General features: G+C 38.4%; 1 long non-coding RNA gene across 1 annotated transcript in view; it reads right to left on the bottom strand.

Moving 5' to 3' along the window:
• Positions 1-24948, bottom strand: part of LOC310898912 — a 50862-nt gene that overhangs the window by 13189 nt on the left and 12725 nt on the right. The window contains exon 3 of the long non-coding RNA XR_014583844.1: positions 5054-5145. This is a non-coding gene — a long non-coding RNA (uncharacterized lncRNA). The remainder of the gene's footprint in view (positions 1-5053; positions 5146-24948) is intronic.

The following is a 24948-nucleotide window of genomic DNA, read 5'->3' as shown; positions in this document are numbered from 1 at the left end:
GCCTGCCAAAAAGTAACTAAAATGAAAGCAGGAGCATTTGGCAAGTAAAAAAAACTAAGCAATAGATGAAAATTGTTCATCTATGCTACATGGGATTATACGGCAAAGATGCCAACAGTCTGACTCTGGTTGTTCTAAACAATGCTAACCTATAAGGCTGCTGAAAAATCAAAAACACTAAAAATAATAGGTACTTCTGAAAAGAAACAAAAGAAAATGCTTCAAAAATACTAGCCATGCAATGTATCTTTTATATATTTCCCTAACCGTAAATCTACACACCAAGGGAATGCATCTACTTATCTATAATCTATATAAACTTTAAAAGTCCAAGAGATAAGACAGACTTGATTTGGTGCCTTAGGACCATTAATGTCCCAATAAATAAACTAAGTTTCTTCTGAAAGGCATTCAGACTATGATGTTAGTTTTCAGCATACTAAAGGGTCAAGTTCTTCACTGAGGTTTTATTGTGAATTTCCAGAAGATTTTGGTGTCGTACACTGCTGGCTTTAACCACTGAATTTTGTTTTCTGGTTTTGTTACTAAATGATAGTTCATTGCTCTGGGTTCCTTCTATGATTTTCCTACCAAAGACAGGTTGAGAAAGACAATTAACAGAAGAAATCAAGCTCTTTCATTCCCCACAACCACACCCAGGGGCATTCAGATAATAGAATCAGCACAAGACAAGATTATCCTCTAAAAATGAACCAGTAAAAGCAGAAAGTGAGAATTGAAATGTTACATCTGCATAGCAAAAAAAAACTTTGTTTTGCATATGCCCTGGATGCTATAATCCAGATATTGGTGTCAAACAACAAATACAAACAAAATCAAAACAGTTGCAATAAGCTCTAAAAGGCTTTGTTAACAAACCACCTACAATAAGGACCACAGACTGACTCAGACTTCTTTAAAAATTTGGTTCAATTCTTCTTGTGAGTTCAGTGCATGTGGATATCTACTTATCATACATTCAGATCACATCTCCCATGTAGGAAATATACAGGAAACAAATCCGTACACACACAAACACACACACAAAAAGCTTCTTATCTAGGAGAACAGAGGAAATGCTATCCTCTGAATTCCCAAGTCACACTGATCACCAGAGCCTTTAGGGCAAAAGCCCTCTGCTTGACTGATGGCTCCAGACACCCCAACTCCTGCCAAGAAGAAATGTTTCCAAGCTTGTTAGCCTGTCCCCACTCCTTCATTTCTATGCCATCCATTACACCAGAGAAAATCTCATTCCTTTTTAGGATCCAACTGTTATCTTGATCAGTTCAATAAGACCTAGGGAAAAACGGGCACATACAAAACCACAAAATGTTGGTAGATTTAATACCCTTTGTCTGTGAACCCTTAGGACCTGAAACAAGAAAGGATACCGTGCCGAACATCTTATTTTTATCAAGTATTCATATCACAGTTAAGACGTAGGAACTAAAGCCTGCATAATTTACATATTTTTTAAAACTAAGGAGAATTACATCAAAACATTCACATTGTAGAAACTTTCTTTTGGCACGGTCTCAGAGCAAGTTAGGATAGATCTGCAAGCTATGCTGATCCACAAACTGCAGCAAAAACACTGCATATTTTAGAATAAGAGCAGTCATGTAAGCACTTCAAGTTACAATCCTTCAGATTGTAATGCCTGCACTAGGACTTTTCAATTTTTTAATGGGTCATTCAGTATTTCCCCTGCAAGTTTGTATGTACAAACTGCGTTGTCTTGTAAGTTGGTGTTTGCTTCCTCAACAAGAGACAGAGAGACTTTGAGAACCACAAGATCCTACATACATCCTTCAGGATTTTGAGATTGAAATCAGATTTCACTGAAGAAAACATCCACTTCCCCAACAAGAACATCAGTTCTTCAGTGCTCCAAATAAAGAGCTTCTTGGATACTTCAGAAATAGTAACAAATTTCCCTTACTTCACGCAGTGTCAGACCATGTTCAGGCACTTTCAAACAACTTGGAGAAGTTGCAGACAACTTCTATAGGGAAAGAAGGTACATTAATCAGCATACCTAGATTGCAATAGTTACGGTAACATCTATTCAGAATATACCCATGCAAGGTGGGGAAAGAAATTTCAGACCTCCTGGACTCCACTAAACAACATGGTAGGCTTGACATTAACTGCAGTTTCTTCAGAAGCCATAAGCAAGAGACAAAGATTGAAATCTGATGGAACTGCTCAATGCATGAATTTTTTGCACAGTTTCAGTAGAAGCTGGGAGCTTGCACAGTATTACAAGATGACATTCAATTGCAGGGAATTATTTTCTTACTACATAACAGGATGAAGATGTTACCAAAAAAAGGCAGCTCACAAGAAATTATAATTATTAAAACAGAATTTGAAGTGAAAGAAGTACAAATGTACCTCTTGTTTCCTAAGAGTATGTTCCTTTTGTAAACAAGCATTCAGAATCCTTTATACAAGTTTAAGATTTGCTTACCAAGGTTTTTAAGCCCTCCTGTTGCCATATTCTTGAAAGGAAAGATTTTTGGAGTATTTGTTTTAAAACGACAAAGTGTCTTGACTAGATCTAAAAGTTATGAAGTAAACCTAGCTCTGATATATTCCGCGTATTTCAAATGAGGATCCAGGAAACAAAAATGCCTGCTCTGTCAACCTTACGAAGCCTTTGGAGAGGAAAGGTCATTGATACTTTCTCTGGAGAGTCTTTCCATGTTTTGATATAAACACCTACTATATATCACCAGAGTCACAGCAAAATCTTACTGATGATTAACAGAAATTGTTATAGAAATTAGAAGTTTTTCACACCTTAGTTGATTAGTTAATAAAATGATTCATGTAATTTCAATTCCAGTATTGTGCAATGAATTTACCAGTTCAGAAAACAGTAGTATCTCAACCTTATAAAATGAACTTCAGCATTGTTATGTCTTTGTTTACAATCCTTCTGTGAAACAATTCTCTTTACTAAATAATTGTCAGAAAATAGCTCATGTGATATATCACAAAAACTGTGAGTGACTGATCCAGGGGAAAGTAATGTTTGAAGTTAAACTTCTTAAAAAATTTGCTTCTGCACTTCTGCACATTAACACGAGTTCAGGAAGTTTGTTTTCCAGCAGTACCTTTTATATGCTTCCCTCACTTCATTTTAGTATGCACTTCAGGTGACCCAAACCTTGTTTTTCTACCTGGAAAATATACCACTGAATCATTTTTGAGAACACAGTTGTCCTGGTTCCAGTTAGGACAGAGTTAATTTTCCCTCATAGTAGCTGGTAGGGTGCTATGTTTTGGATTAGGATGAGAAGAGCGCTGATAACATGCTGATGTTTTAATTGTTGCAGAGCAGTGTTTACACCAGGCCAAGGACTTTTCGGCTTCTCGCTCTGTCCTGCCAGCGAGCAGGCTGGGGGTGCAGCAGGAGCTGGGAGGGGACAGACCCAGGACAGCTGACCCAAACTGGCCAAAGGGGTATTCCATACCATCTGACGTCATGCTAAACAATATATAGGGGTGGCTGGCCGGGGTGGGGGGCCGGCTGCTCAGGGGTAGGCTGGGCATCGGTCAGCGGGTGGTGAGCAATTGCATTGTGCATCACTTGTTTCTTACACATTATTATTATACTATTATCATTATCACTATTATTATTATTATATCCCTGTCTTAATAAACTGTCTTTATCTCAACTCACAGGCTTCACTTTCCCGTTTCTCTTCCCCATCCCAGAGAGGGAGGGGGGAGGGTGAGCGAACGGCTGTGTGGTGTTTAGCTGCCAGCCGGGTTAAACCACAACAGTTCTTGCTCAGCTAACAATAACTACTGGCAAAACTGCCCTGAGAAATCCAGAAAGTCAGAAAATCAGAAAAATGCAATTAATTTTATCACCAGTTACTGATTAATTGTACTACCATCATAATTAGAATTCTTGATTAACTAACAATAACACTGCCACTCTATAAAGTAACCTAAATACCGAGAATACTAGCCTCTAAAAACATAAGAAAACATGATTGTGATTTGAATCTTCTGCTGTTTTATGGTCTGGAAAAAAAGATCATGTTTTATTTTCTTCACAAAATAGACCTGTATTTTCTTTTCTGGATGATTTTTATCTTCCAGATAATTCTGGTAAACTAGAGCTAGAAACTGTACTGCTGTTTCTTTGTATGAAGTTTTCAGAGATCAGATTTGTGTTCTCCCTTCACATGTTCAAGATTAAAACAGTTATCAGACTGCGCAGCAGGAGAATTTTTCTCCCTGAACTCAATGGTAGGAATTGTACCTGTAATAGGGCAAAGGGAAGGTTTGCTCCTTGCTGTAGTGTGGGATGCAGTCAATTTCCTCTGATGAACTTCCCTCATCCACTAGCCAGGAGAAGCTTTTGATTCAAACTTAACAGCAATCAGAATATACAAACTGACTTTACATATACCAACTGTACTATATCAGTGGGGAGTTTTGCATGTCATTTGCTAACACTAAAACAATCCGTTGTACCTTTGCATTCACAGGAAAAATCAAGATGTAGCATACACAGCTATGTTTAATAAATTAAAGTTGTTACTGAACAGAGTCTATACCCCACCCCCCCAGCCCAGCTCTTACAGGCGTACACCCTGCAATCTGACCTTGTATGCATTGTCCTAGGTCTATGTTTTGATCACAGCATATAATTCAATGAACATGCAACACTTCATAACTGCAGAATCCTCTGAATTTGAATAAAAGGGTGATACAGATGAAGATTATCATTGTTCTTAACATTTATTTTTTCCCTTTAAAAAAAAGTTTAAGTGTACATAATCAAAAAATTTCTTTACAGCTAAAAGCCTGAATTTTCCCATGTACTTGTAACCTCACAAATACACTACAGTTTGTCCTGACAACACCCACAAGCCAGTACTAAACATCTTTGTTTTACAGATAAAAAGCTTAAGCACAAAGACCAGACAACATGAACATTTTCATTTATCTTAGTGATGTTAAAATAAGCTCTAGATTAAAAAGCAGTGTTCGGGCAAATAGGTAATCTATAAAATTAACAACTCACCTACATCTTCTGAATCCCATAGCAGAAACTGAAGCACCAAGCTACCTCTTCCAGTTCCCATGGTACTTGGTACCACACGGTCATAACACCTACTAATGACAGACGTTACTTGCGTTACATGCTGATGTTGGTTAGCCACTTCACACATTCTGAGCATGCACAGTGCAGAGAAGTGCTAGCTCTCTTGAAAGAATACATCCAGAAACAAAATGTTTTGTAAGCCTTAGGAATCCCAGATGTGTTAGGACAAGCAGGTAATATCACTGCACAAGTACAGGTCACTTTGCTATTACAAATGGCACAACTCTGAACTAAATGTCGTATGGTAACCATGGTTTAAAATACACTTAAGCCACAATGCAGGCAAACAAACAGTAATTTTGTACTGAAACTAACATGGCCATACAGTGGTCACAGTTAAGAAAAAGCTTGGCCTTAGCCATTAGGTTTTCACACAGAAAATCACTCAGTCCCTGAGAAACCTTCTTTTTCCTGTGTTAATGATCTAGAAAATATGTATTCTTAGTTGATGCTAGAAAATACATTTTTATTTATAATAGATTACATCTGGTGAGTGATTTCAGTCATCATTAATCCCAAGCAAAACATAATTACCTATGACCCTGTCCTGGTTTCAGTTAGGACAGAGTTAATTTTTCCTCATAGTAGCTGGTAGGGTGCTATGTTTTGGATTAGGATGAGAAGAGCGCTGATAACATGCTGATGTTTTAATTGTTGCAGAGCATTGTTTACACCAGGCCAAGGACTTTTCGGCTTCTCGCTCTGTCCTGCCAGCGAGCAGGCTGGGGGTGCAGCAGGAGCTGGGAGGGGACAGACCCAGGACAGCTGACCCAAACTGGCCAAAGGGGTATTCCATACCATCTGACGTCATGCTAAACAATATATAGGGGTGGCTGGCCGGGGTGGGGGGGCCGGCTGCTCGGGGATAGGCTGGGCATCGGCCAGCGGGTGGTGAGCAATTGCATTGTGCATCACTTGTTTTCTTACACATTATTATTAGTAGTACTATTATCATTATCACTATCATTATTATTATTGTTATTATTATATTCCTGTCTTAATAAACTGTCTTTATCTCAACTCACCGGCTTCACTTTCCCGTTTCTCTCCCCCATCCCAGAGAGGGAGGGGGGAGGGTGAGCGAACGGCTGTGTGGTGTTTAGCTGCCAGCCGGGTTAAACCACAACAGACCCGTACTCTAAGTAACTTCTCCGAGCAGCAGAGCACAGAGAGGCTCTATCAAGGGTAGTTGTGTTTTCTTGTCAGACTCTGAGGCTCAGACATATATTGATTTAGTACACAGAGACACACAAGTTGTTCTGTGTGCTTCCACTAGAAGTACAAGGAGAAACAGGGTGTAGGAATGCTCAAGCCAAGGATATACTGCTCCTTAACCCAGGGATGGATGCAGTGCAGACTAATACACGGAGACACGTAACCGCAACCTCTGACAGCCCAAGGGTCCCAGGAGCTGGGCAGCACAGACAAGCCATGCAGCCATTCACTGCAGTGGAATGGCACCAGGACCTGACAACTTCAGGATGCCCACGTTATACATATTCATTTTTTACTGCATGCAGAAATGTGTTTTTCAAATATTTGTTCTACTTAATAGCATATATTACACAAGGTAATTCAGATCACTTTAGATTTCCACAGATATTGCTATTGAAGGAAGAGTCATTTTCACCCTCTCATTCTAAGCATTATGTTAAACTTACCCTACTTCTACATTTCTATATTTCAGTAATAATAAACTCTAAATCAGAGATTTTCCCTCCCTTACTTCTGACCCTCCACATCTATCTCCAGTTTCCTGGAATGCCTATTCTACCCACAATAGAATTGAAAATGCTGAAAAAATGTACTGTAAAATATACAGGCCTGGCAAAGGTCAGGAATATGCTCAGCCACACAGCTAGTTAAGATTCAATCACAATTCTTCATTTTTTCATAATTTACCTATTTTCATACCACCAGCAATGTTAAGAGCTCTGAGATGACTGATAAAAGAGAGAGATGCTCAGTCTCTCTCTCGTGTTTCATAAGGAAATAAAGGTTGTGGATGAAGAGCATGGAAGTGAAGTGATATGAAATGTACTCGTTGCACTGTTTGCAATTCAGAAGAAGTTAGGCCATTTTTCAGTTCTCCTTTGATAACTTCTCTACACAAAATGACTTAAAGAGCCAATAGACATGGCTCACTGCACAATTTTGGCAGCTTGCATTGTAGGTGCTGTATTTACACAATTATGAAGACAGGGAGAATCATTGAAGGAGTTAATTGCCAGTAAGTATATTATTTTTTTTCCTCGAAGAGGAAAGAAAAGGGAAATACAGAAATCACAAGTGTGTCATAGTTGAAGTAGTATTTTGGATTAGGTGGCTGAATGTAAGTTACTATTGATATCTATTTGGTTTAAAATGTTTTTATTGTTAATGTTTATGTCCTGGACCTGTCACTTATTTGCCTGTCCAGAAAAAGTCTTTATCACTAGCTAACAGACTAACCTTGCCAATTTACCTGCTATGTCATTGAGAGAGGACTGCAGATAATAGCTCTGCACCATGTCTTCACTTGAGCCAGGACGAAGCCTGAATAACAGAAGATATTTAAGAATTCAGGTACTTATCCTCTCCCTGCAGAGTGACCAGCGAAAGCCCAGCAGCACAGATAGTGATGCTGATGGGAAATAGCATCTCAGCTTTGAAGTGGTGTGGCCTGCACTGCTACAGTGACAGCTGTCACAGCAGATTTGCTGCTTTTGTGCAAAGAATTTCTCTCCCCCTCTTGTCCCTCCATAGGAGGCATTCAAAGAGTAGGTGATTCTATCAGGGGATTTTCTTCCCACTGCTGAAAACTACATACTGCATCAGCAAAAAAAAAACAGTTAACATTTGCTAATAACTAACCCTGAATTCCTTCTAGTAAGTCAGAAATTATGTATTTAATATTAAAAAGTAAATTCAGTGCATGCACCAGGATATGAAAAAAGGCTATGGGAAGAACAAAAAAGGAACTTGTTTCAGATATTGATTTCCAATATTGATTTGAGTTCTTCAGCTGAGATAGAAAAAAGCCTCTTTGCCAGGAAAGCAGATATTAGGCTCTTAAAATTTGCTCTTAGCTAACACTGGCATTAGAAACTGAGAAATGTACATGCACACACATGTGCACTTACAAAAGAAATGAGGAACCTATCTGTACATATCTGCATGGGCAGTCAGGTTGTGGATAGCTCTACAGCTTTATGATACGCTTCTGATGATGCAAAGATGTTCTATATTATGGTATCTATCAGCATAGAAGGAAATTAAACAGCTTAATATTACCATAATTGCAACTTCAAATTATAACTACAAAATCCAAAACAATAACCATGCAACGTCATTTCAGATCTTTTACAAGACAGGCACACTGAAAAAAAATGTTAATATTACAAGAGTTTCATTAAAGAACAGTTCTTAACACCTATTTTAGCCCTCTTCCACAAATGCCCTCACCATTAAGTTGTTTTTGAAGCACACTTTTGAAGGTCAAGAGCTTATGAGGAAAATACCTAAACCATAAGTTCGGGTCTCAAGTCAACGGCAGATTGGAACTCTATAGAAGCTAATTGACTCTGCAGTGCTTGTGCTCTGCAAGATACAGTAACTGAATTCATACAAACCACTGTGCTGTTGTGATCGAGAATATCTGCAGTAGCCAAGCTATGTGAGTGAGAACATGAGCCATGCCGATTCATGAACACATCCTTGTTTCAGAAGGAAATGCTCCAATAAAATCTGTGAGAGCTGATTGCCTAAATCAATGCATTCTCAAGAGATCTCAAGCTCAGAACCCCTAAACATTATTTTTCCTAAGCTGTGACCACAGACTACCCAGCCAGCTTCTGCTCCCTCTTTGCTGCCCATTAATCACACCACTGACGGTACCACTGTGGGTTCCAGACCTAGCAAGATTTTTGAGGATCAAAGCTATTACTTCTAGCTTTACTAGTTGCTTTGTAATGAGGGAGTCAAGGAGTAATGAGCAAGGAGACTAGTGAGAAGCCCCGCTAAATTAGCGACAGATTAAATATCTGATGTATTTAAGGCAACATGCATATGAAGCATAATCATTCCCTTCCTTTGGTGGAAAGTAGAGTGCTGAGAAAACTGCACCAGCACAGCCCAAATGAAACTTAAGGAATTATAACTGAAAGGCAAAACAGCAGTGCAGCACAAAGCTAATAAAGACACGAAAAAATATATACCTCCTCCCTTTGGTTTTACATTTCTCAGTTTTTTTCATGTCACTTTTCCTCTTGGAGTTTGATATTCAAACTTGCAAGTAAATAAGGAAAGCAGCAGTTTTAAAGACTGACACAATTTGTTTGATAAAAAGCAAGTCGTTGAAATTATGTATAGAAGCCCTAAGGCAGAAAGGAAGGAGCTTTCGATCACAGCAGTAAATAAAGTCCTTGACACAGTCTGAGTAAAGGGTCCAGCTAGCAAATTCAAGATCTAAATTCTTCATTGCGATACTGAAATCAAGGAAGACATACATAGTTGTATTTTATTTTTTATCAAAACCAAACTAACAAAAGCTTTAACCCCGCGGGGATTTAACTCCATGTAAAGTAATTTGTTGGGCATAGCCTCAACAGTGCATTACCCTGCTTTATATAAAACTGAGGTGTTTCATTCACAACTGATAAAAAATAAAAACAGGTGAGGTTAGGAAAGAATCTGTAAACATTTTCAGTGCTAAGATGTGACTTGCATTACTTGCACAACACAGGCTAAAATATATCGCAGCTTCCTGTCACAAAGAATCAAAATAAGGAAAAGTATAATTGTAGCTACCACAGTCACAGGAGTGATTACAGCCCCAGATTAGAAGTAAATGGTCAAAGGACTACCTCCATGTCTGTATATCACACTGTCAGTCCTATGAGAAGTGCCTTCTGTTGTGCCCCAGTATTCAGATGTGACATACAAAAGATGGATTTGTTTTTTTTTTTTTATCACATTCAGAGCCTTGGACCTTGTCATTTCATCTGCATGGGCACACTATTTTAACTGCACTAAGCTTTCCATGTTGAAAGTCTAATTCAGATGGTATAGTACTTTGTAAAGCTTTGGCGACAGGAATTCTGTTTTAATATATCTTAGTATCTGCTATATGGGAGTTTTCTAAGCTATTACAATATAAATATTAACTAAAAGTCACTGGTCAACTTCTGATGCATACCAAGTCCTTCCCAGGATAACTTGACTGAAATCTTACAGTCAATGTCACCATTGTAAAGAACATGTAAGAAACAGTCAAAGTGACTTAATATTACATCCACTCAAACAAGGAAACAACCTAACAGTGACCATAGCCACTTTTAGCCCTTGAAACCCTGCTTTCCAGAATGAAGGATGACCTTTTATTTCTGCAGACAACTGAGATCTTACATTTCCAGTACAGCTACTTCATGCAGCTACCGACTGCACACATGAGCAGGGCATCCACCCTTCTGAAGGCAAAACTTCTGCTGAAGAAAAATGAAAACAGATATTTGGTAAGTGCAGAAAACAGATCTGAAGATAAACATCTTTATTTTATATTTACCTCAGATGCAAGATGGACTTCTTAAAGTTCCAGACCTGTGCTTGTTACTTGAGGGGTTTCACCAATAAATTATTTTGTGTTGTTTTCCATTTCATCATTACATTAGAAACACTTTGAAAAATATTAGGAAAACAAAAATAAAACTAGAGATTTCAAAGAGTGGTTGTTCTTTGTCCCATAACAGGGAATAACTGCAAGCAAAATTTTCAGTCAGACAAGGCATGAAACTGTATTTCATTTGCTTTTTCAAGCAATGAAATGATTAAACCTTCTTGTTAAATGTAAATTACTTTCAGATTATAAAGATAATTATGTGCTGAAGGCGTGATGATTCTTTCACCCTAAGAGAATCAAAGATTTGAAAAATGTCTCAGAAATACAGTCCTCCCTCAAGGATTTGACTTACTGTCTTTGCAGAAAAATGCGGATGCTGTTCAGTAAACAGCAATTTTGTTTTTATCAATGGGAATTGTCAGTGTTAAATGAAATACAGAAGGGCTTTTCCTGATTATCTCCTGCATACAACAAAAAACATTAGACAAATAACATAAAGGAAATGGATTATCAGAACTACAGAATTCATGGAATTTGAGCCCTTGTTCACACTACATAAGTTTACAATACCAGGGAGAAATAAAACTACTTTGTGTCTTCACCTCTGAACTCCTTTTTAACAATAGCTCTTGTAATCAGCAATGAGACAATCTTTTTATTCAGGTCAGTTGCATGTACCAAGACTAAGGTCATTTTCTGCTCACATGATAGGGCATCATCCAAGGGCAAATAATTACAGAAGGGTCACATCACCAAAGTTCTGGGCAACACTGAATGGTGGCTGCCTGTAAGTGACATCCTGGGACAGTGTACAACAAGACATACAGAGAAGTGGATCGAGTAGCTTGAAAGTTTGATTCATTTTTCCATTTCTTGACAAGTCTAAATGCAGCTTCAATTAATAGCAGTCTGACTAGACAAGTATCAGAATGTACTTTACCAGGAAAATTATTAAATACAGTTAGAGCTACATTTACCAGATTAAAAATATATAGCTTCTCCTTATATTTGTCTTACATGGTGTTTAAATTACTAGAAACTTGATTTTGAAACACAAAATAAGATTTCCCTTCATATCTTTAACAAATATTTACAAATGTCTTGCATAAATTCATTCAGCTCTCTGCTTTTAGAGCTACCGGTCCAGTGCACATGAGTTGCCATGACTACTGCTCCACAGAAGGTCTGTTGGATCATCTATTACAAGAAACTCTATTGCTTTTCAGATGCTTCAAGCCTACATGTTGGAAAATCCCCCCCGCTATTTCCTCTTTCCTCCTACCTTTGCTCCTGTGTAAGCTAAATTCAGCACACATGTGTTCAGAGAGCCATGCCTGCCCTTTAATCAGCGACCGTGTCACCTTTATCATTAACAAAAAGAGGAGTTAAGATTAAGAACACAATCCTCCAACATTTTCCTCACATTGCCATCACCCAGGGAAATGCCTCAGAAGAGACCTAATGCCTAGATCTAACGCAGGGGGGAAAAAGGGTAAGTAAAGACATCTGACTGCATTTGGGCCATTACAGAGCCATTTTGCATAGAAATCCAGGAACCTGCCAAGAATCCACTGGCCAATTTCAATCAAGTTTTGTCAGAGGTTAGAAGTCTTACAAACACCTTTTTCCCATAAATGTCACAATATTTGGTAGCCAAATCAAATACTCTCAGCAGTTCAGCTGCAAGGGGCACAGTCTAGTGCCTGGCACTGGGGCGTGCTGCAGCCAGCTGGGTGGTCAGCGCACATGCACGGAGCCAGCAGCTGCTGCCTGGGCCCATTTTCAGCAGCCAGAGTACAGAATTCATCAGCACACGCCCCCCATGTAACAGCAGAGAACATAGTAGGGGAACCCCCAGCATCTTGGGTACGGGCTGAACAAAAAAAGACAACAGCCGAAAATATTTGGGTAAAGACAATGAAAAGGTAACAGGGTGCGCAAGGACAACTTAAGTACTGGATGTCCTCTCAAAAACTCCTTCACTAAAAAAGAGACTATTAAATAGGATAAGTGCACTTACTTGAAAAATGTGAAACTCACTCTTAAGTTGTTTACTTGGAACCAAGTAGCAAAAAGGACTTAACTCTGGCAATACTTGTGTATACATCCCAGCCATTATTGGCTATTCTGAAGATCCCTTTTTGTTTTTACTTAAAAGTAAGTCTTGAGAAACCCTCCAATTAAATATCCACATATATATTCAATTTTGATTGTTAGCATACGTTTTACTATTTTACTATTACACATTTCAGTTTTGAGCATTTTCTATCAGAAAAATTGACAGATACTCATAATTCATTCTAGCAGTATCTTTGCCACAGACTTTTGGATTTTTTTCAGCTAAATTGAGGCCATAAACTCGTTTCTTTCTATCATGTAAAGTGATCAAAAAACAATATAACTTTTCAACAAACCAAATTTTACAAGTCATAATGACTTAAGAGATCATAATTAAACAAGAAAGAACAGCATTTCATCAACTTGAAGTTGGTATGGTGCTTTGGTGAAGGATGGGTATAAGGAGTGAAAGAGATGAAACTCTTATTTTTAGTGCTCAAGGGCTACAGCAAATATTTCAAACACTGATCTCCTACAAATGTACAAAATATGCTTGTCCTTCCTGATGACCTCTTCACAGTTTTCAACTCTATTGCCCAGGAATCTTTGACTGGAATCTCAATCTTTCAGAATAAATATAGGATTTACTGAACAAACCCTGTACCTAGACTTGAGAATATGCAGCAGTCTCCTCCCCAAACTCTTTGCAAATACCAACCATTAACAATGACCATAAGTCTTTAAATTGATAAAAACTGCACAGCTCTGAATTAATCTTTGTATATATTCAGAAAGTTTTATGAGAAAAAATGGGATTTAGGAGAAATATTTTCCCTTCCATTTTCATAAAAACAGCATCTCTGAAATGTTTCCATTTATTACTCATTTTATCTGAGATTACATGAAAATATTTTTCTAGTGTTCTACTCTGGCTGTAATCAGAAAAATATAGGGAGGAGAGGAGTTGCCTTACATGAGGACAAGCATGATTCACAATTTCATGAACGATGCACTAAATTACCACAAGCCTTGTTGACACTTAGTGCATTCACATTAGTGAGCTTTATCTAGAAAAATCTTTCATAATTATATATTCTCAAAAATCTAGCATTCATGAAGTTGCAAGCATCAAACACTTTCCTACTCAATGTTAACAGCAGCAGACCAACTTCAGTATTTGTCAGAATTAACACAGTGACTGAAAAATATCCTGTTCTGGTAAGTACTGAAAGATAGAACAGGCATGGAAGCAAAAATTCATTGCCTGTCCTGTGGGACTTTTACTTTTTCATATCCCTGCAGCCTTGCACACTCTTCAGATCCATGTTTCTTTGCACCAAAATGGAAGACAACTGTAGGATAACTGTTTCTGCCTTGGACTGCCTGAACAGGTTGGCCACTGACTAACAGCTAGTAAGGTTTTAAGCTTCCAAAGCATCACAGTGATCTGCTTACCAGCTGTCATGGAAACTGTCATTCCACTGCTGCTTCTGTAAACGGCTGGGTTACTTCAGCTGAAAATCCAGAAACATGGCCTTTTCTTTTCACCAGGCTCACTTGTCAGCTCAAAACTGCATCACATTCTGATTTTCCAGCTGTTAATCAACATAGGATCATTAAGTAGAAACACCATTTCTCCATAGGTGGAGCTGTTCAGTAAATGAATCACTGGATGCACTAACAGCATGCTATATTCCTGGTTTCAACTTAATCAAAGCATACACTGGCCAGGGGGATAGCTGTTTTCTTGGAATTCACATGGGGTGATGGGAGGGACACTTACGGAACAGATGGAAAAAATATTGTGGGGGATCACAATACTGTGTTGTCTTATTTCTTTTAGTATTCTGCTGCCACTGCACACAGAAGTGTCATGTATCAAAATGCTAGACAGTAGCCCAAGGAGCTTCTAAATACTGGGTGCAGTCTTTTGCCAACACAACTTCTGATCACGACGATAAGTATTGGCAAAAGGAATCACATATGCCATAGCAATGTGCATTCACATTTCGTCAGATACTCTATTTCTGAAGTGTTCTTGTGCAGGCACAGCATTAAGAAAATGTTTTTAACCCAGCACTTAAAGTCCTGTGGGGGATAAAGAAAAAGTTTTAACCAATTCTGTAACAAACTTGTTCAATCGACTAAGACGTAAAACAAATGCCAGAGGATCCATTTGTCTTAACAGTGTAGTGTCACTATCCACATATTTATATGAAAATAAAGAGTCTGCTAAATCAATAAGCATACATTGCTTCTCAACCACTCTGAAAAAAGTGAGTGCATGTCGAAATGAGGGAGAAACATGGAAGTAGAATCTATAGTCACCTGATATCTTATTAATGATCCAGTCAGCTAAATCATTCAAGACATAATAATAGCTGGTCTTCCTAGCACACTACAGTCTCGTAGGAAAGAAGTAAGCATTAGCATTTCTGGTGATTACACTAAGCAACTACTGAGTAATCATGTTTTGTATCAACACGGTATTGTCAAAGGGTGAGTGGGTGCTCTGAGATTGTCAAAGAATTGCTTGACATGGGTAGAACTGTAATAAATATAAAAAACATTTCCCACACACACATCATTCCTACACAATGTATGGTATGCCATCCTTTGCTTTTGGTAAAAGCTCCATCAGAATTTCTGAGCAACACACACTATAAATCCAGCTATCATAGAAAGCAACATTGCTACAAACTCCCTTTTTGTACATCTAAAATCTCTATATTGGAATCAGTAGGGAATGAATAGGGGAATTCTGAACAGAAGTAGCTTTGAATTCTTCCAAGACTGTTGTTCCATCTTCTGTCTGTCCTTGCAAGAATATCTGTGCACATTCTGATTTGTTTTATCTAAAATTATTGTGGACAAAATTTCTTTCTGATGTGCCTGGTTAATAATGTGCCTATATAGGGTTCATTTTTTCTTTCAATCATCAAAACTGTTTATTGAAGCAACAGATAATTCTGATTACTTCATGCATAAATGAAAATTCCAGTATTACATATATACAGTGTGATTAGAGCATAACATGTCTATACATCATCACACTAAGAAGAAAAACGTATTAGGGAAATTCCATATGATAACATCTCATGGAACTCAAGCTATTTTTTATTACCATTTAGAAACACATAAGATCTGCCTAGCAGTATTTTGATTAGCCCTCTAGTCTTTCAAGTACATACAAAAATTCAATTTCCATTCCAAAAAGGCACAACGGGTCTTTGTCTCTTTTACATGCCAAAGTTTCTCAGCCACTTAACGTAAAGGAGAGTGTGGGTATGCTGTGGGTAGTACAGCATGACTAGCCAGGTGGTATGCAAATATCAGCTGGCCAGCTTCTCATGTAGGAAGGCATCTGCACTCAAGTCTGTAGACCTGATGAAATCAGCCATAAATCAAGATTTCATGCCTTAGTACCATGGCTTCTCCCCACAGATAAAACAATGACACACAGGCTACACAACGTTGCTCAGGATTTTAGTTCCTCAAAACAAATCAAATTTACATTTAATGTGAAACCTGCACTCTTGCTTTCTTGACATTGCTATGAAGTATATAAAAAAGTTATTCAATACTACACATTTATGGTCACTTTCAGGAAGAGTACTGGGTCTCACCTTTACAACTCTGACAGCAGAGCAATGCTGATTCAGCAGGACCAACATTAAATGCAAAAATTTATTTCTGTGAAACCAATGAAGTTGGTTGGAATTTTTTTCCTCCAGAGGAGGCCAAGCATCAACCTTCTTAACATTTTGCTCACAGACTTCAAAGAAATATTTTACTTTGTGAGACAAGTCTTTTTTTCTGCCAGAACAAAACTTTCTAACAGCAATATTCTTAATAGCTTACAGAAATGTTGATGACAGAATGTCCATGACAGCTAAACCAGGACTGAAAACCTGTAACATTGGGGGTATTTGCAACATTAATTCTGCAACAAATACAAAGGCTTAGGTGGTTCTCACTTTGTTACAGTAAATCTGTTTTAAAGGATGTTAGGAGCTGCTTTACATGCTTCTCGCTTTTCAGAAAAACAGTCGGATTTCATACTTTTCATCAAATGTGTCACATTGTAAGGTGAATTGTAGCTATTGCACTGGTTTGCTTTAGTCATATCGTGTTATGGCTCATTGTGATATGACAACACATGACAAATGAAGCTAACAGAACTTGACATGCCAGATCACCTCTACCCTGCTGCAATCCAAAGATTTTATTTTAGTTTTTACTCCTACACAGTACATAGGATCACAATTCCATCCTGTCATTCTGAGGTTGGAAGGGACCTCAGAAGCTTTCTAGTCTAACCTCCTACTCAAAAGAGGGTGAACTACAGGGCCAGATGAGGCTGCTCAGGGCTTTACGTAGAGAGGTCTTCAAAGCTTCCCAGAACAGAGACTGCGTAACTGCTGGTGGTAACCTATTCTAGTGCTTGACTGTCATCACATAGAAAAAGGTTTCCCATATATTCAGCTAGAACCTCGTGTTTTAGCTTACGCTTGGCTCCCATCCTCCCACCACTGTGCTTCATCTTGCTGACCTCCTAGTAGAGGCAGCTGCTATTAAGTGCTCCCCCTCTCCCCAGGGTCTTCTCCAGGCTGAACAAAATGGATTCTCTCCACCTCTCCTCCCTCCCCAGAGGTTTACATCCCTCACAATAAGCTCAAGCTCTCCTGGGGCAGTGTCACGGGTGTGCACATGAATAAGGAGCAGGGTTAACCACCTGACTGAGGATCACACAAGGCCTGCAGAAGCCTAGACCCAAGACCCTCACCAGCAACCAACCCCTCAAAATGGCCAGGTCAGGTCAGCAGAGGAGGGCTGAGTCTCCCCCCCATCAATTCCCTGCTGCTTCTCTTCACTGCTTGAGCATGGTTCAGGCTGGGGAAGCCTTGATGCTTCCCTACACCTTCTCTCCCCTTGCTGTTAGTTGGACCTACAGGCCACTGAGCCTGCTCTGCAGTCTGTGGGGGGATAAGCAGCTGCCCCTATTGCCAGAAGTCCCAGGCTCCCACCCTTTCCTACAATGGGACTCCCCCCCACACCCCCCAAACCCAAACGGACCATAGCCTCTTCTTCATCCGTCTTCCATGCCAAGTTTTAATGTGAGAGGTGTTCAAAGTCCCTTTCAAAAATTGGCTGGAGCCAGTTGTAGAGTAACTTCAGCACAGCTGCATAGGCAGTCACCACTACACCAACAGAAATAAAGCAAAAATACTGATGGCAGAAAGTCCCTAACTGAAGGGGCACCGTGTTTCTGTCAGAAAGTTTTAAAAAAAGGTTTCCGTTATCTGAAAGTTTATAAAGTACAAAATGAAGTTGCACATGCAGAAGTGATAAACGGTGGTCAGCAAGTTTGGCCATCAATCACTTGGAAGAGCAACAGAAATAGTAAATAATACATTAAGTGCTACACCTGAATAATTGAATATGCTGTAAATAATTACTCAAACTTTTTAAAAGTTTTCTGTACATTTTTTGCAACTTCCACTAGTAAACCTTAACTGTAATATTTACAAAACACATGAGAGAAGGAAAAGCATAACTCACAACTGAAGGAAGATACATTCTGAAGAATTAAAGACTTTGATCAATAAAATTGTTTTGAGCATGCAGTGCATTTTCTAGCAGTCCTACAGAAGGTCAGTTAAGAATTAAAGACTGTTTTCCAAAATATTACATTTTAAAGTGTTCAGAAAGCAATCTTTATCGAGCAAACATGATCTTGTTTTTGATGACAAGTCTGATCTGTGGAGACATCTGTTGACTTGTTTTTTCTACATCTCATGACTTACCCACACGGCATGTGCATGAAATAGCAACATAGCCATGCTTGTAACAAGACCATGAACGAACTTTTGCGCTCTTAAGTTCTGATGATATGCAGTAGCTACTAGTCCTTCACTAGAAAAGGAAAAGTCGACCTGCTAATCTAAGACATCCTTTTTTCTCCCTCCCCCCCCCCCCCCCCCCTTTTTCCTTTTCCTATTTGGTTGTACTTGTTTCAAATGTCAGCTCATACAAAGCTACAAATAACTGGATGTTTGTCAATGCTGAGTCTTCAAATATCTTGCAGAAAGACCATTTCTTTCTGCAAAAAAATAACTACTTTTACTCGTTCAAGGGATCAACCTGGAGGCAAGGGATGTGCACTCAGTTTCCTTAGACAGATGTTTGTTTTTTAAATATAGTAACTATTACGGAAGTTATAATAAAACTGAAGCTTACTTGGAAAGTTCAGTGGTTTTTTTTTTTCTTCTGAAAATGGAAAGCACATGTTCTATACCTGTAGGTCTCTGATATGAATTCAACTTTGAGCACTTATGAAGTTAGTGGTATTAATCATGTGACTCTCCAGTGCCTGGAGATTTTCATCAAGTAAGAGGGAGCACAAGGAAACATGTTTTTGTATTTTAAGAAATGGTTTCACCGAGTGAGATAATGACATGATTTAATATGCATACAGTGTGAAAGCACAGTCATGCGATTAACTTAGAGTATACTATAGCATATCATATAGTGTTCTCTTACTGATTTTTTTAAAAATAAATGATATACTTATGACTTACAAAGAAATCAGTAGTGGTACCTGCCTTAGCAGGTAATGTAGAACAATAAGAAGCTATCAGTGAAGCTGAGGCCCATACTCTACATACCAGAGCTAGGGTTTGGGAGTTTTATTGGACTATCTTTACATCAGGCACTGGACTGCATGTCCAGCCATAGCTGGAATGCGTTATATGGGCTCCCATGTCACATCTTCCAGTCTAACTTTATCCCAAAGAGGTCCAGTGCATGTGGTCCAAGATTGCTGTGCAACGTGAGCAAAGGCCTAGGAGCAGGGAATTAACAAGAGAGTTGCTGCCAAAGCACACTTCTAACCCAAGCCCAGGCACCACACTAATACAGAAGTTCCCAGCTGTGACTTCATCTTTATTTCAGTGATGGTTATCTACTTTCATTACACTGTATAATTAACTTGGACCTGGGGGTGGTTAAAGATTCCTAGTGTTAGGAGTAATACTACTACACTGTAGTATAGTTTGTTCGGGGTAGTTGCAGAACAGAATGGATTTTATAGATCTGTAGCATTTGAATTTTATCTCCTATGATGGTATCATGCATCATCAATATACGACTTACGGGAAAAAAACAGTTACCAAAAAAACCCATGATTTTTGTATTTGAAAATTTGGTCTTAGTTTCTCATTTACAATTTTCAATTCCCATATTTTATTTCATATTGACAGTTTTTATGCACCTGGAAAATGCACATTCTTCAGTTACATGTTTTTGTTTTAGGTTCCTAACAAATGAATGCATAGTTTTATTACCCTCATACAGACATCCTGCTTTGTCATTTTAAAGTTAACATATGTACATGCAGGAGGAGACAGAATCAGTATGTTATCAATAACAATATTCAAAGAGCACTTTGCATTGAATTCAGAAGTTGTATATGATTGTTAACACTAGTAACAAGTAAAAGAGAACTTACTCTACAATTAAGTAAGGTTTTAGGTTTAGCAAGAGTGTATTTGAAAAATGAAGAACTGATTAAATGAAGATTTAAAAACCTCAAGAAACTGATGGGGAAATATATTGGAATGGAAAAGGACTGATTACAAAAAAAAGGTGTGTCCTGGAACTAGAAGGAAAAAATAAAAGTAACTATGAAACAAGTTCACTTAGACTGTGTGGAAGAAGTTAAAAGAAAATATTTAACCAATTTAGTAAAAGAAAAAAAAACAGGGCATTTTTTATCAGCAAAGACAGCCTGGAGCCTAAAGCTAATTGAGGTTTATGACTTGAATTTAAATTAAGACTTTGCCTCACTTTTCCATAAGGATTACGGTGTCCAATGCAGTGTCAAAGGTGCGAGAGCAAATAAAAACTGAAATTGCATCAACAGTGAGATCAAAACTCAGAGGATGATACATCTCCTGGCTACATCACATAATCACTATCCCAGGACACTAAAAGAACTGAATATAATTTAAAGCCACATATTAAGGCTATTAATAAATCTATCAAATCAGGAGCAAAGCACAAAGCTAAGTTGCAAGCATAATAGTAATAGCTAAAAAAAATGTGATCCATGCAGCTCTCTTGTAATCTGAGTTTAGTAATAGACAAGTCCTATGTACATTTTGTGCAGAAACCTTAATTACAGGTATAGAAGTAAATAGAAAAAGACTAAATATTACCCTGCTTTTTTCATTGCTGTAGCATGACCAACTTATTGGCATCTTTCTCTGATAGACTAATTTACTCAACTAGGAGTACACATCTATTATAACTGTTCTTGAATTAAGTACTTGCTGTGATATCACGTGGGAATCATTTCTGCCTGTGGGAAGGTGGAACTGCTACAAGTGGAGGATGGCATAGAGATGACACTTTATCACTGCTAGGCTGGCATGAAATGAAGTTTCATGCAGACCGGTCTTGGTATCAGGGCCCTGACAGCATCCCACCTCCAAGAGGTGGAGTTTCCTGCATTCAGGGCCACCTTAGAAACAGCACATCCAAGGGCTGCCCCCTTTTCTTGGGGACCTTGGGCTGCCCAGCAATCACTGTGCTGTGTCTGACCACGGTTGCAGAACTTACAAGGCAGCCATTTACTCTGCTGGCTCCTGCTTCCTTGCAGCCAGGCCCCACTGCTCCCTGACATCTGGCAACATTCCTCTAACATTTCAATATTTGCCAAAAAAATACAAACAATTATTAGTGAGTTTTTCTGCTCATTAACACAGAATGGATACAAAGGTGGTGAACCTGAAGACTGCACTAAGAAATAACAGAATAATAAAGCATAAGAATATGCTGTTGCATATTCACATCAAGAGACTTTTTCAAAAACTAGTGAGCTCCCTCAAGGTTTCTAAGGAGGTGGATAACTTTCATAGACTGGTCAGTCTCATAAAGACCAGGAGAGTATGTTATGCAGCTGCATTAAGTTCATCCATAAATTAATCTGTTACAGAAGTTTATAGTGCATGTATGTGCCCTTTTGGAACATTTCCACAAACTGATCATCAGTGGTCAGGAAAGGTTAATTCATATCTGAGACAGAAAAGCAAATAGCTAGCAGGCTGATCCAAGAAGCACAATCCTGTTACACTACAAGATGCGAAGAAATTTTTTTTTTTAAGCTGAAATAAGATTGAAGAAAAATATGGACTTATTTCTATTAATATCACTGGCATAAGTGCTAGAGCCTTATAAGCCCAGTTATGTGGAAAAATGGGTTATGAATAAGTTACAGCTGTTAGCAGGCTGAGATGCCTTGCTGGAGTTCTCTTTGCCTGGGTTTTGCCCCTGCTTTGATCTGCACAATACATATTGCTGACTTGCTGCTAAAGGGTGCTAGGAACTCCATAAGCATGTATGTTCTCATACAAGGTGAAGTCTGGAACTACAGTGGTGTATCAGATTCAGAAACCTTACAGACAAGTCTGTTGAACAGGACCTTTGGGATCATCCAGTCTGAACCCCGTCAGAGCTGGGCTATGGCTAGCACTAGATCAAGTTCCTGTGGCCACTGGTTGGTCTTGGGAACCTTCAAGAATGTCCATGGAGATTATGGAATCTCCACAAAACTTGATCCAGGGCTACACTGCTCTGTTACAGAAATGTCTCCTTTATCTTCAGCCTGAATCTCCCAAAAGTCCATCTGTGGCTGCTTCTCTTTGGCTTTGCCATCTGCCACCACTGAAGAGTTTGACTTCCATCTTCACAACTCCCCTTCATGTCAGCTGCTATTAGCTCACCCCCACAGCCTGCTGCTCACCAGACTTCCTCTGCCTTTCCTTGTAGATCATGGGCTCTAGGCCTCTGACCATTGTAACAGTCCTCTGCTGGAGCTCCACTTCATTCTTGAAATAGGGGCTCAAAGACTGGCTCTGTGTAGTATTCCAGCCTCACCCAAGCTAAGGAATAGATGAGAAAAAAAAGTTCTCTTGTTCTGCTGGCCCTGTTGTCTCTGAAAAGTAAAATCCTCAGTGATTTTAAAAATGATCTTTTTGTTGTAGTCTCAGAGGACTCCAGGAAGAATTCCCTAATCAAGCCAAAATCCATGTTCCAAAATTACAGAGGCCCAAAGCCAATGTTTATCTCCCCCTGCCACTGTCTGGATCAGGAACTTTCTTATCATGCATTACTACAGCCAAACCTGACATCAGGACTAAACTCACCATTGATATTTTTTTCCTGCATGTGAGCACCTGCTAGAATAACCCATTACCCATGCTAATCCCTCTAGCATTTGCAATAGAAAATCATCACAAGCAGTCTATAAAGTAATAGATTACACAGGCTAGGTTGTTACACTGTATGACTATGCCAAATAAAAACACTATTTCAGAAGTTTGTGCTTGTTTTTTTGTTTGTTTTGTTTTTTTCTTTTCTTTGTTAGTCATCAATACTTTTTTGTTTAAAAAAAGAGGTAAAGCAGCTACATTATGAAAAATGTTAAGTTGCAGAATCCAGTGACCTAAAGATTGAACTTAGCATTTTAAAGATTTCCTCAGGAATTTAAATAAGGACTTGGTATTAAAAATTGAACAAAATAGAAATATACATAAATCATGCACACAGCTAGAGTTGTGCTTTAATCTCAGCATTCCTGTAACTTTATTTTCTCCTTAGTGCCCTTGCATATTTGACCTGTAGCTGGATAAAATAGCTAATTTTGCTTTCCAGGCCTCTGTTACTTGATGAATTATCAAATTCTGTTGGCATCTATATAACAAGTGTTCTATCAAACAGCATACTGTGACTGTAAGGAAACATTAAATTGCACAAGTGAATTTTAGTCATTACAAGTACAGATAAAATTTGACCCTATTACTAAATCAAGAGACCACCCAAAAGATTAATGCAACATGAACCATGTTGATATTGCATGTTTTGAGATATTGACCTAAAACAGAAGTGTATAACGCTGAAATATTTTCCATGTTCAGTAAACTAAGGGGAAAGAGCACCCAGTCATAAGAAACCTAAGATCTCCATAAAAGGTAACGAATTTGCATCCTCTGCTTCTTTTAGTCCTTGCTGTAACCACATTGAGATAGAGCCAGGTTTGGAGCAATGGAAGGGGAGCCATCCTCTGAATGGGAGTGGGAGCTGAAGAGGTGGTGGCTGAAGCAGGCTGATGTGATCATCAACAGTTTGAATTTGCAGAAAAGGCAACAGGGCAGTAACATCGTAAGGGGAAAGGAATGAATGCAGATGAAAGCATGAGAAATCAAAAAGAATTAAATGTAAATAAAAACACAGGACCAATTCTTCTGTTTTGTGCTGTAAATTAAGACAAATCAACAGTACGTCAGGTTTCCTTGAGCAAGACTGTATTAATTTTTAGTCATCCAGAAAATATTTTGGGCCTAGCAAAACGGGCCATGTGAAATTCAGCTTCAGATCTGCATGAAGTATAAGTTCTTGTGTTATGAATATAACATGTTAGAAAGGCCAGGTATGACTTGTTTCTAGGGAAAATTTCACACCAAGCCATTTTTTCAAGCACACACTTCCATGTAAAGGTCTATCTTCGACTTTCTCTCACTATAACATATGTTGGAGAAGTGTGGAGTGCAGCTTAGCAAATATGAAAAATCCAAAAGCTCACTAAGCTAAATTTGTATATGCTTTTTCTTGGAATACATCTAGAACAGAGTTGCCTTTCTGATCAACTACGTTTATAAGTAAGAATTCTGGAGAGTTCTGCAGTCTATCTACTCTAATTCTACTCCTAAAATCATTCAACTGAAAACAAGCAAAGATTATTTCCTAGATTGCAGAATTTGGCAGGTAGCAACTACCTCATAGAAATTGCATTTTGCTGATGTATTATAGCAATACCTCACTAGGGCAAAACCATTCAAACATTCTGGAGACAACTATTCCATATCGCCATTTTGTTATTGCTGGTTAACATTCACAATTTTTCGTATCAGACGTAGATTGAAAAATACAGAAAGCATATCTGTCTAGTCACAGAAGTGTCATTCCCTCAAGACCTTTTTGGTATGTATGATTTTTTTCAATGCAACTGTGCTTTGTATGACAAAATATGTATTGTAATAACGAGACAAGCAAGCACTGAAGAAGACAAAACTGAAAGTGGTACCCTACAACAGAGTTA

This window comes from Anser anser (genome assembly GCF_964211835.1).
Source record: "Anser anser genome assembly, chromosome: 4".
NCBI lineage: Eukaryota > Metazoa > Chordata > Aves > Anseriformes > Anatidae > Anser > Anser anser.
This window is presented reverse-complemented; position numbering and strand designations above follow the sequence as displayed.